Source organism: Eretmochelys imbricata, chromosome 7 (genome assembly GCF_965152235.1).
Source record: "Eretmochelys imbricata isolate rEreImb1 chromosome 7, rEreImb1.hap1, whole genome shotgun sequence".
Lineage (NCBI taxonomy): Eukaryota > Metazoa > Chordata > Testudines > Cheloniidae > Eretmochelys > Eretmochelys imbricata.
In genome coordinates, this window is record NC_135578.1 from 79,558,626 (window position 1) to 79,572,560 (window position 13,935).

General features: G+C 43.8%; 1 pseudogene; it reads left to right on the forward strand.

Annotated features, from left to right (window-relative positions):
• The first annotated feature begins 3,874 nt into the window (after positions 1-3,874).
• On the forward strand, positions 3,875-9,304 carry LOC144268189 (large ribosomal subunit protein eL20 pseudogene; annotated as a pseudogene).
• The last annotated feature ends 4,631 nt before the right edge of the window (positions 9,305-13,935 follow it).

The following is a 13,935-nucleotide window of genomic DNA, read 5'->3' on the forward strand; positions in this document are numbered from 1 at the left end:
AGCAGGAATGTGAAACTGTCGGGCCAAAACAGAAGGAGACTGATGAAAAAAGGAATGGCTTTTGATGGGGTCAGAAAAAAGGGAATTTACCTGACCACGTAACGTGCCATCAGCACGTGCATTGCCCTCAGTGAGTATCCCAGGCAGAGGGGTATGACTGCAAGTATGAGCAACAAAATAAGGGAAATTACGAGTGGTGAGGAGATGCTGTAAGGACAAAAGCAGGCGAAGAAGGTCCGCATCGACCTGAGGGGTAATGAGGGCAAGGGGTAAATGATCAATTACCTGATAAACATAATGAGTGTCCACAATCAAATTAAAAGGACAATCAGCAAAAAATTGAAAGGCCAAAATAACAGCAGCTAGTTCCAAGGACTAGTAAAGCTCTCCAAGTGCTGTGCATGCAAATATTGTTGTACAATTGAATGATGCGATTTCAGCTTTTCTAGGGGGAGGGGCCACTGGTCAATCCATACGGGCTCTAAGGATTGCCATACCAATGGTAATGCGGAGGGCAAGGTGAGTGGGGAAGGGTTTTGGGCCATTATATATTAATATTGAGGGTGGTGTCTAGCTTTACAAGTTAGTCACAGCCCCAAATATTGAGGTGGACAGGGAGCACAAAAGGGCAGATTGTAGCAAGGGCACGGCCTCCTGGTTTAGAGACCGTGACCCAAGACAAACTTTGGCGCCCGGGTTTGCTACCCCCGATCCCCCACAACTCTTTAGAAGGAACTGTTGGCCAACGGACCGGCCAGTCCTGATCACGAATCACCGTAACGTCAGCTCCAGTGTCCACCAGCCCTGTAAAAGGAAAATTATTTAAAAGAAGTGTTAACTGAGGTTTCGAGGGGTGGAGCGACATTGTTAGAGCAACAAATTGAGAGGACGTGTCGTGAGGCGGCGACTGAGACAGCGTCGATCCAAAGCTGCCTCCGCCCCGGGCTCGATCCTCTGCGGCTGGCACCTGATAGGGGACTAAAATCAATTGTGCAATTGACCGTCCACGCGGGAGCGACTGCGGAAGATGGGTCCACACCTGAACCTTACTAACGCCGGTGTAATTGGCATCAATGACCCCTGGGATGACAAAAAAACCCTGTTTCCCAGCGTGTGAGCAAGGGAGAACCAGACCCACTAATCCGGCAGGGAGAGGTCCCGTCACCTGTGTAGGTATGGAGCAAACCTCCCCAGGCAACTGAAAATCAGCGTCCTCCTGCATAATCAAATCAAGCCCTGCACTTCCGGCAGTCGTCGCCCTCATGGAGTCTATGGATTTTAAGGCAGAGGAACAGTTGTCTGAGTGGGGAACACCCCCGTTTGGCCCTGGGTTCGGGGGGACCCGTCGTGTGGTTTCCCGACCCGCTATGACACTGATTAGCCCAGTGATAGCCCTTCTGACACTTGGGGCACTTCTTTGAGGGGCGGGCGGGCGCCGTCGATGAGCGGCACTCCCTCTGAAAGTGACCATCCTTACCACAGCGGTAACCACGCTTCCCCTCCTTCCCGCTTTTCCGCAGGGCGGCAGCCAGAACTCCAGCTTTATGTGCTTGTGTGCCGATGTTTTGGCAAACCCACAGCATGACCGACAGCTCTAGAACGCCAGCGGCTTGTGCCGCCTGGAGAGCACGGCGGCAATCCTCGTTCACATTTTCAACCGCCATTTTTAACAGAATCCCCTGAGCTGCCGCAGGGTTATCCACCTGTCGGAGGATAGCCTCCTGCAATCTGTTGGTAAAATCCATAAAGGACTCTGATGCACCCTGACGGATACTGGCAAAGCTTTTGGTAGGCTTGCCTGAATCCGGGACCTTCCGGAAAGCATGCTGGGCGCAGGCAGAAATAATGGAGAAGACAGCCTGCTGAAGTTGAGACTGCATCTGAACGGTAGCAAACGGGCCCTCCCCTGCTAACTGCTCATAAGTGACACCTTGCACTATATATACCTGGGCTTGGCGTTCCGCCAGCTGCCGATACTCACTAAGCCAAATAACATACTGACTGGGCGTCAGCATCATGTGCAACAGCGCCTTCCAATCTTCAGGGACCAGGGTGTACCCAGTACCTAGCCCTTCAAGGAGACCACGTACATACGTGCTAGTGAGGCCGAACTCGCGAATCACTTTCTTTACCTCTCTGATCACCGAGTAAGGCAAACTGACCCAGTTTGCAAGCTGGTTGCCCTGGCCATCATCCTGCCAGGTCACTGGACAAACTGAGACCAGATCAGCTAATTCCTCTGCTGTAAGATCTGGGCGAGTCTTTGCTGCATGAACCATTTGTTGCACCAGCGAAAGCCCCTGAGCAGACGCAGATGACCCCCCCCCGGGGGGCCCCGGAGAATGGGGCCCCATGGTGGGACGGTGACCACTCACAGGCTCGAGAGGGGGAGACAAAGGAGGCGGCAGTAATTGAGGCACTGGGGGCGAAGCAGGGGGAGGGATGGCTGCAGGAGTGGTCGGGGATGGCGGGATCAGCAGTCCCTCTATTGGCGCGGGAGAGGGCCTTTCTGAGGCGACACGCTGTGTTGCATCGCCAGGAGGGGGGATGGCTGCAGGAGCGGACGGGAGTGGTGAGAGCACCAGCCCCGCGAGGGAGGGCCTGTCCGAAGCGACACGCTGTATCGCATCGCGGCAGAGGTGCCAGGCATATAAAGCCTGCACGGGCACCCGAGGATCTTTGTGCAATGCCTGGCCCAACCGCTCCCAGTCCGCTAGCTTAAGGGTTCCGGCTTCAGAGTACCATGGGCATTGGGCACTCACCTCCTGTAGCAGGAGAGTGAGTTCTCGAGTGGGGCAATCATGCTGAGCCTTACGCAGCAAATACTGTAGCTCCTTGCGGTGTTGCACTTGCAAAGCAGAGAGGGAACTTCCCATGCTTACCACGACGAAGAAGTACTCACCGGGATCCGCGAAGCGGATGAGTGACGCGTCTGAAACCCTTGCCGGGCGAGGTGAGTGCTGAGGGCCCCACGTTTGGGCGCCAGTTGTTGCGGTTCAAATACAAGACAGAACAAGGCTTTAAGCAAGCAAGTAAGCAAGCTGGTCTGCCGACGGGCTGGTCTGCCTTTCAGCTTTCCACCCTCTCTTTTATTTCTCTCCCTCCTCCTGCGCATTACATGCTCCAACAGATAAAAGGAATACACTGGCTTTGTTTAATATTCTTATTTACCAATATCTATCTACCGCATTCCTTGCTCTCGGGCCTTAAGCCCAGTCCTGGGAGGCTACCCACGGTTCATGTCATCTGGGCGAGATTCCAAGGTTCATGCCCTTGAGAGGAGCCGTGTGTGCACTGCTCCTACACAACGCTCCGGGTGTGCCCTGAATGTTGCCAAGTGCATGAACCTTGCATGAATCCTACATAAGAGAATTTATTAGGGAAGTGAACAAGACTGAAGAATTCAAGATCTGAATGTGTAGGAGGCTTGGAATTACGTTAAGTCAAAGTTGCAGAAACTATCCTAAGTCTGCATCCCAAGCAGGGGGGAAAAAGTGTAGGGAAGGGTTGCACACCAACCTGGATGAGCAGGCATCTCAAATAGGTGATTAAGAGAAAGGTGAAAGCCTACAAGGAATGGAAGATGGGATGAATCAGTAAGGAATGCTACTGCTTGGAGGTCAGAAAGTGTAGGGACAAAGTGAGAACTGCCAAAAGCCATGCAGAATTGGACTTTGCAAAGGAGATGAAAACCAGTAGTAAAAGGTTCTATAGCCATATAAATAAAAAGAAAACAAACAAAAAAGAAGTGGAACCACTTAACACTGAGGATGGGGTGTAGATTAAAGATAGTCTAGACATGGCCTAACACCTAAAGAAATACTTTGCCTCAATTTTTAATAAGGGTAATGAGGCGCCTAGAAGTAGTGGCAGGATGGCTAATGGGAATGAGGATATGGAGGTAGAAATGACCACATCCGAGATGGAAGTCAAATTCAAACAACTCAGTGGGACTAATGGGGGGCCTGGATAATCTCCATCCAAGAATAATAAAGGAATTGGCACATGAAACTGCAAGCCCAATAGCAAGGATTTTTAATGAATCTGTAAACTCAGAGGTCATACCCTATGACTCAAGAATTTTTAATATAGTACCTATTTTTAAGAAGGAGGTGGGGGAGTGATCCAGGAAACTACCAGGCCTGTTAGTCTGACCTCAATTGTATGCAAGGTCTTGGAAGAAAATTTGAAGAGAAAGTCATTAAGGACATAGAGGTAAATGGTAATTGGGATAAAATACAACATAGTTTTACAAAAGATCGATAGTGTTAGACCAACCTGATCTCCTTCTTTGAGAAGAGAACTGATATTTTAGACAAAGAAATGCAGTAGAACTAATCTACTTGAGATTTCAGTAAGGCATTTGATACAGTTCCGCATGGGAAATTATTAGTCAAGTTGGAGAAGATGGGGATTGATATGAGAATTGAAAGATGGATAAGAAACTGGCTAAAGGGGAGACTACAGTGGGTCATACTGAAAGGTGAACAGTCAGGCTCGAGGGAGGTTACTAGTGGAACTCCTCAGGGATCAGTCTTGGGACCAACCTTACTTAACATTTTTGTTAATGGTCTTGGCACAAAAAGCGGGAGTTAATAAAATTTGCAGATGACACAAAGTTGGGAGATATTGCCAATACGGAGTAGGACCAGAATATCCTACAAGAAAATCAAGATACAAGGATGATCTTGAAAACTGTAGTAATAGAAATGGGATGAAATTTAACAGTGCAAGGTCATGCACTTAGGGACTAACAAGAATTTTTGCTATAAACTGGGGGCACATCAGTTGGAAGAGACAGTGAACAAGGAAGACCTGGTGTATTGGTTGATCACAGTATGACTATAAGCTGCCAATGTGGTGCAGCCGTGAAAAAGGCTAATGCAGTCCTAGGCTGCATCAGGTGAGGTATTTCCAGCAGAGATAGGGTAGTACCATTATTCAAAGCACTGGTGAGACCCCATGTTTAAAGAAAGATGAATTCAAACAGGAACAGGTACAGAGAAGGGCTCCTAGGATGATCAAAGGAATGTAAAGCCTACCTTATGAGAGGAGACTCAAAGCTTAGCTTGTTTGGCCTAACCAAAAGAAGTCTGAGGGGAGATATGATTGCTCTCTACAGATACATCAAAGGGATAGATACCAGGGATGGGAAGGAGTTATTTAAGCTAAGCGGCAATGTTGACACAGCCATCAATAAGTTTAGGCTTGAAATTACATGAAGGTTTCTAACCATCAGAGGAGTGAAGTTCTGGAACAGCCTTCCAAGGGGAGCAGTGGGTGCAAAAAACCTAACTGGCTTCAAGACTGAGCTTGATAAGTTAACGGAGGAGATAATATGATGAGACTGCCCACAATGGCACGTAACCAATCTGCGACTGCTAGCAGCAAATATCTTCAATGGCTGGTGATGGGACACTAGATGGGGAGGGCTCTGAGTTACTACAGAGAATTCTTTCCCAGCTGTCTCACTGCTTGGTCTTGCCCACATGTTTAGGGTCTAACTGATCACCATATTTGGGGTGAGGAAGGAAGATTGGCAGAGACCCTAGGGTTTTATCACCATCCTCTGCAACATGGCAGACATGCAGATTTAAACTAGTGCAAATGATGGATTCTCTGTAACTTGAAGCCTTTAACTCAACCAGAGGTTATGGGTTTATTGCAGGAGTGGGTGGGGAGGTTCTGTGGCCTGCAATGTGCAGAAGGTCAGACTAGATGATCATGAGGTCCCTTCTGGCCTTAAAGTTTGTATTTTTATCATCTGACCTCCCCCCTGCATAGTATCAGAGTATTTCCCAGATATTTCAAAATAAAAACGACAGAACCACATTCTGTTTCTTCATTTCCAGCCTGTAGGAATGAAGCTTGATCAGTTTTACCAAGTGTTTTTCTTGGGGTGTGTGTGTGGGTGGGTGGGTGGGTGGGTGTATTATTGAGAAAAGCTAAAATGAAAAATCCCACACCTTGTGGTCAGAGTGTAGGAACTGCTAGCACCCACTGACGTTTTCTAAGAATGACAACAATCCTTCCGTCTTCACTTCTGCTGTGATTACTAATAAGGGAGTCAGCTGTGGTGGTGGCTTTGTAATGTAGATATCTGAACAGCAAGGAAGAGAAACAACTATTGGATGGTAACAGTTATTGGCATCAGTGTCTGGGGAGGAATTGAAACAGAAACCAATGTGAAAGCTCCATATCTCATTAGTCGTCTCCTGAGCTATTCAGCTCCCTATACTCTTAGGTGTGTTGATGATAGCAGTGGTATAAAAATGCAGAGGCTAAAATTTTCCAACCTAGGTGCCTATAGTTAGATTCGTAAAATCATATTTAGGCACCCAAATAAGTGACTTTTCAAAAAGCTGAAAGAATGAACTATTTGTAGGGTTTAATACTAATAGACCATGAGGGGCCTGGCCCACATTTTCATAAATCTATAGTGGTCTAGTGCATAAGACATTCACAAGATGGGGGTTCCAATGCCTGGTTCTGCCACACACTTCCCGTGTGATCTTGGGCAAGTCGCTCAGACAATGTGGGGCAGGATCTGTCTCAATGCCCCATCTATAAAAAGGGGGAAAATAACACTTGTTTTTGCCGACCCTTTGTCAGCAATTTAGACTCTGAACTCTTTGGAGTTGGGATTGTCTCATCTCTTGCTATTGCTATATAGAACACCCAGCACAATGAGATCACATCTGAGTTGAAAGCTCTGGACAGTACAGTAATACAAATAATAATAAAATGTAACAGTGTCCTGAAATTCAGCTATTGTATATGCCTCCTGAGGAAAATCAGTCATCTAGAAAAATGAGAGTAACTAATCACAACAAACTAATCACAACAAAACAATCAGCGTCCCAATGTTGCTTTCATTGTCCTAAAGTCAGAGATACACTATTCTCATTGTTCTTTAGTATAATGGAATTTAGTGAAGCTATTCATCCTTTGCACACGGTGAAAGTGGATGGTGTAAAACTGAGATAGCTGTAGGTTAATAGCTTAATAATTCACCAAGAAAAATGGATGTGCAAGTGACCCATGTATCAGGCTTTCAGTGGTGCTTATGGTAGTTCATCAATTCTTGACAAAGACAGGCATGGGCTTTTGGGACCACCTCTTTTAAAAATAAAATGGCATAGTAGCCAGTGGTCATGAGGGATTCGTGAAGAATGTTGTTCTCAAATGTAATTTGTATGCCAGTAAAGAAAAAGGACCCCCCCAAAATAGCAAGTAATGATCAAAAGCTAATATGTAAAAACTACATCCTTAAGGAACCAAACCAACCATTTCTGTAGCAGCCTGACTCTAGTTTATATTAGAGACATTTCAACACCTGCCGGCTCTATTAGGATCGAGAACAACAAGGAGCCAGGTGCCTAAGGCATTTGGAATCATAATTCTTAAAGTTGGCATCTACGCATGTACATGCCAATTGGATCCCATAGCTTTTGCGTCTATCTGCTCTTTGAGAACTGTGTTCAGTCAGTGGCACTCCACAATGAACATTTATTGTTTGACTGTTGCACTCCAACATAATAATAATTTTTAGCCGTGCAACAAATAATTTTTAGCCGTGCAACACAACTGATCTGAAAATGCTTATTCTGTAGCCATCTGGGCACCTATTCTACTAATAGGCCATGCTCCAATAACCTTCATTAATGAGAAATAAACTTAAATAGATAGGACTGGATTGTAAGTTGCTAATGCAGAGGTAGGGGAAGACACAAATGAAGGGCTAGTAACAAATGCAGTCTTGGACTTTCACTTGAACATGACAACTCCTGTCTGTTAATGCCAGCTCCACAAAAGGACCACACACTGGCCAATGCAGCTGTCTCTCTACAGAAGGGAGTGCAGGGTACACCTTCCCAAGGGATATCACAGAAAATGGGTTTCCCCCAGGTGCTGGGGGGTTATGGTGCTTCCCTGAAAGGCATGGCTCTGCAGTGCCCTCACCCTGGGACAATAACAGACTGCCAGTCTGTCTCATTTATTATGAGTAAGTCAGTCATGCCAAAATGTAGATTAATAGTTATTTCAGTGGTAAAAACATTTCACAACTGTATATATTTTCAACCTAAAGCTTCATACATAAAAAGCATTTTCAAATGTTTAGGGACCAGTTGAGAAAAAATACATTTGCAACAGATTATCTCGCTCCTGTTTGTGTAATGAAAGTCACTGATGAATAACTACTAAAGCCATAGATCACTGTAATAGCCAATTAATCTATGATGGCCCATCAAGTCACAGTGCACTTGCAAAGCAAACTAAAAAATATAGCACTGTATGGTTTATCTTTTAATTGCACAGAAATGGGATGTACAAACTGCAACTTAATTTTATTTTGTCAATTTAAAAGGAGGCTTCCTATAAGGAAAATATAAAACAGATTTATGCATTCAGCAGGTCAACATATATTGTCCAATTTTTTCTGTTTTATAAACAGAATAATTACACATGTATCTCATGGGTCACACATCAGTCTAAAAATGTAACTGATTTACTTTAAAGCACTGTTGTAAAAAGCTATTCATTCGGTTTAATTACAAATTATTTGTTTGATTTTGTTTAAAAGCAATCAAACTAGAAGGCTAAAGGGGTATCTTTTGCCATCTATTTTAAGCAGAACTCCCCACTGAAAGCAGTGGGGAGGTCAGAATAAAAATGTATGGGACAACCAACTCCAAATCTTGGAATCAAGTACCAACCGCCAAAATTCTCTAGAAGGTTATTTCCTTTTTCCTGAAAATATAAACGCCTATAAGGCTTCGGGCACCCTGAGGGAATACAAAGTTGTTCGGTGATGGCTTCCTACTCCTAAATGTCCAACAACATCCCTCTACCAGATGCATATCTTTGCTCCTAATCATGTTGTTGCCAAGTCCCATTTCTGGTACTTTGTGTCTCAACTGAAGAAGATGAAGAAATCTTCTGGATAAATTGTGTACTGTGGACAGGTATTTGAAAAGTCCCCTTTGCAGGTGAAAAACTTTGGTATCTGGCTACGCTATGATTCTTGTAGTGGAACCCACAACATGTACAGGGAATACAGGAACTTGACAAGTGCTGGTGCTCGCCATCATGCCCATGCTCACTCTATTCAGGTCATGAAGTTGAGGACATTGCTGTTAGCAAGTGCCGTAGACCGACAGTCAAGCAATTTCATGATTCAAAAATCAAGTTCCCTCTGCCACACAGAGTTCTGTGTCGTCAGCACAAACCACGTTTCACCACCAAGAGACCAAATACATTCTTCTAAATGCAAGAACATTCTGTTTTCTCTGTGTTACAATAAAATTCTTATTGGAAAACAAACAAACAAGAATATATATTCATTAGAATACCTTTGTCCAATATAAAATGACATAATAGCGTTATAAAAAACATTCAGCTAATATATGCTACTGGTTTTAAGAAGCGATCTCTGTATTCTGATTGATTAATTTCTTAAATCAGTAGAAAAAAGTTAATAGAATCAATGAATATTAAAGATTTATTTGTATTAATACAATGACGAATATAGAGGTCATTACTTAGGCAAATTTCCATTAAAGTCAGGAGTATTTTTTTTCCCAAATAAGGGACTGAATAAAAATTGAATGTGCACAGAGAAAAATGTCACTATCAAAGCTAATAGGTAAAAGGGTATGGGTAAGTTCTTTTGAGAGAGAACTTTGAGTGAATCTTTTCAACAAGGTATATTTTAGACATGCTGAGATGTTTTCACAAAGATCTTTTTGCATGCTGGTGAATTTAAGCAGGGAAATTTTATAGGTGAATTGATGTGCTTTTTTTTTTTTTTTTTGGTATGGATGTGCTGAAGGTCCCCATTCTCCCTTTGTACCACACTCCCTCTCCTCTTCCAAAACCAAATCAAACCTAACCTATGGTCTCTGGTTCACATTCCTCTTGCACTCTAGGCATGCTATTCAGCTGCTCAAAGACAGTTATGGAACTTAGATGCTTGGTGCAATCAGGCTATATAATCCTTCCAAGATTAGAATCAGTCTGTGATGAGCTTTCAAGCACTACATTGACTATAGCAAATGGAAGAAAATGTGGTCTGGGACTTTATGCATACTTTTTGGACTGAGAGTTTTGGGTCAACTGATGGAAAAGACACAGTTCAGCTCATGAAGTTTTGGTACATAAGTACTTATGTCCTGAAGTGTTTGCATCCAGTATTAGACATAAGTCTTTATGCAACGAAAATAATTCAACATTATTGTTTTGTACAATAGCACTTTATATAATAAAAAGACTTCAGCACATAAAAATGTATACATAGACTAGCTAAGAAGTCTGAAGATTTATGAACAGCATGGTGTCCAGTTCTCCTTTCTTCTCTGTTGCCCTTGCTTTTTCCTGGTGAAATCAGGTCTGGGTGCTGATTTCATAACTTACAGGACGTAGTATAGTTGATGAGCTTCCAAATTCCAGTAAAGCATAGTTTAGAAGCAGAATCTGAGACTGGGATTGCTGAAAGACAATGCCAACAAGCAATTGCAGGTTTATTTTTGATCTGGAGAGAGATGCAGGAGCTGTGAGTGAGAGACCTGGTCAAATTTCAAAATGTAACTTTCTCTGGAGAGCAATTTCAGGTTTTCAGGAGTCTTGTAGCGAGGAGGCGCGGCCTCCCACCCCGTCAGAAGAGGAGAGACACGCGCACATCCCTACAAGTCTGTATAGACTTGAAGTCTTAAAGCAGCCAACATATATGTTTTAAGTACATCTTACATTTCTTTAAAAAAGCAACAATCAAACAAACAAAAAAGAAATATTTTAGATGAAGAAATTTGTTAAAGGTAAGATTGTATTTATTTATATTTCTTAACGTCAAACGTTGTTAGTTAAAACACCCCAAAAAATCTAGCAACTAAATTTTATGATAAATTAAGGTAATCTACACAAAGAACTGAATAGTGTTATAGGGCTGTAATGATAGCTGAAAGGTGCTAACTCCTCTTCATCTCAATGGGTTGTTAACTCCAAGACACACTGCTCTGGGCAGAGCAGAGGACTGTGCGTGTGGCAAGAGGACAATGGTCAGCAAGCCTGGCTCACCCACCCAAGCAGACCTATCTTCTGGAGGGGGGAGATGCTTCTCCTGTTATCCTGTTCCTGGGGGGAAAAATGGGCTTGTCACCACTCTAACAAAGAGGGATATGTCTATACTGAATTGTGAGTGCAATCTTGAATGCCATTTTGTTTCAGGGGCTCCATGCTGTATTGTAGCCTGTCACAGCCCGAGTCAATCTCTTCCGTTCTGACTGTAATTAAGAAGTTCCTTTTCTAAACCTGTGTTTCTTCCACCCATGGAGAGGTGGTACTCTGAGGGAGAACGTATAAGCAAATGGAGCCTCAGGGGCACTGAGGCACAGGTTTCAGAGTTCACGGCAGCTGAGCTATAGAACCTCATGTTCCAAGGGAAAGGCAGTAGATGTGGGAGTTTGCCTTAAAGATCCAGAGCTAGGAACAGTGATCCTGTTCCATCCTGACTTACAAATCTTAGAACCGCATGGGATCCAGTGGTTGGGTCCACTCAAAACAGACTAGTGTCCTTGTAGAAGGGAACTGGGACAAGCTGTGACAACCAATACTCCAAGTGGAGTGTGTGGCCACAGTATAGCGGTGGAGCTATGGAAGTGAAACTACAGGAGCCTTGAATCATGCCTAAAACCTGGATTGCCCTAACTCTAGGGTGACTCTAGGTCCACAGTCTCTGTTCCACCAGTGGGCCTAGAGTCACCCGAGGCAGTTCCAAAAGTGGCTTTGGGCAAGATGAGATGTGGACATTAATCTCTCTGAGGTAGTTTTCACTTGTCAATGGCTCCTTGTGAACACCTAAATAAATGTAAAGCAGCTTTGTTCTAGTAGACCTCCAGAAGAGGATGGATACCAGTACCCCAATGACCTCCCCTGAGATTGAGCTGGAGCTGATGAAACAGGTGGTTCAGAGTATTTTACAATTTTCTGGTAATAGCTGCCCCCCCTAGTTGCCATGGAGTATGACTTAGAACAGCTGTACCCATAATTGTGAATCTAGTACAGATTGTGTAATATTTTCTTAATCCATCAGCCTCTGAAGATATCGGAAGAAAAGCTTCCACATGTGAATGTGAGTAACTATTAAAAGAAATAGAAAAGAAATATTTCAGGTTCAAATACTATGAGCAGCTGCAGCCCTAAGTAGAGTAAAACAACAATACAATAAATCCCTTATCAAAGATGCAGATCCCAAAAGGCTGCTCTTCTAGAACAGGCCATTCCAACCAACATGTTACCCAAATGGAAACATTGATCTCGAAAACCTCAGATGGTTCTATGTGAAAGGAGAAAATAAAATTTCTGTAATAATGTGGTATAAATAGGGTCAAAATTCAAGTTAGAGTATATTCTGCCCCATTGGAAATATGTATGATATGGAATGGTGCTGTTGTAATACTGTAAATACAGAGAAATGTAAGGCATGGTCACCTAAATACAATAGTAAAATAAAAATAGCTGCAAATCAATAACACAGAAGATGGCAAATGAGGCAAGTACAGAACACCCAGTTACAGTGGGAGCTTAGTCCAGAGTCCTGGAACAGGATCTGCACTGAAGGCAATGGGGCTCCATACACAGTCCCCCCATGCAGATGCAGTAGTAGCATCAGGAAATTAAAGAGTATACATTGAATTACTATCTGGGTATAAATCCTATAGATAAAGAATGTCATTAATTGGGAGAACTCTTTCCCCCCCAAAGAAACTTCACCAATAGAAAGGCTCAGTGCAGCGAAGACTTGTTTGCATCTCTGCAATGCTGTCATATTTCATGAGGCACTTTACTGTTTGGCTGAATGTAACATAATGCATTATCTCTGCGCTATGAAAGGATGCGTAGTGTTGCCTTAGATTATAAAATCTCAAAAGAAAATTATATTGCATTTGGCTTGTTGCACTGTGCTTTATAATTTTTAAAAAATCATAAGTGATTAAAAATAATCAAATAGAAGTCAGAGATCTAGGGTGAGATCCTCACCCCTGCTTCAGTCCCTTTATGGTGTGTAAAATTGCTGAAGTAACGTGAAGGGACTCTAAAAGCTCTATATCCAGCATTCCCCTGGTGCAGACACAGTGGAAGGTAGTCACAAGGCTACCTCCTGAGAATCCCCTTGCAAGCCCAGGCATAGGGGGGTGGGGCTGGGGGTGGGAGAGGCATGTCAGGGTGGGGTCACAGCATTCAGTATTGTGGAGATTCTGGACAGTCCTGAAGCCCACAGAGCAGCCTGGGGAGGCTGCCGTAACTTAGACAGTCTTGGGAGGAAATCTAAGTTACACTGGGGTTTCTCTAATGTTTGGAACAGCTGAGGATCAGGAAGGCACAAAGGTGGCGTAAAACTACCATTAATCCCTGCTTCACTGGGGCTGTGAATTCTGTGCTGCTATGCGTCGTAGTGGTGCAGTACAGAATCTCCTCCACAGGGTTCATATCCTGATAGCAGACTTCTGCGAGGCACAGTTCACCAGCTTCAACCACAGTATTTTAAATGGCAATATGAGTCAAGCATTAGAATCAGTCTTAAAAAGGAACAGGAAGAGAGAAAATTATGTAATGCTTTGCAATCTTCAGCTGAAAGCTTGCCCCAGTAATGAAGTGAAAACCTTCTGCTGAGGCCGAATAGGGACAGTGTAATCCAACTCCCATTGAAATTCAAGTCTTTCCATTGACTTTAATGAGAGCTGGATCAGGCCCTAATGGCACTGAAGCACTTAGTACTGGACTGATGGAAGGGGGGATATAAAAATGTGTACCTCGTTTAATGTGTTCCTATGAGCCACTTTTGATGCAAGTTGTTGATTAAAGAGGAAGGGAGGATGGAAGGGGGAAATAGTAGCTTAAAAGTGATTTTTCCCCTCCCAGCCCATTGTGGGACAGTTT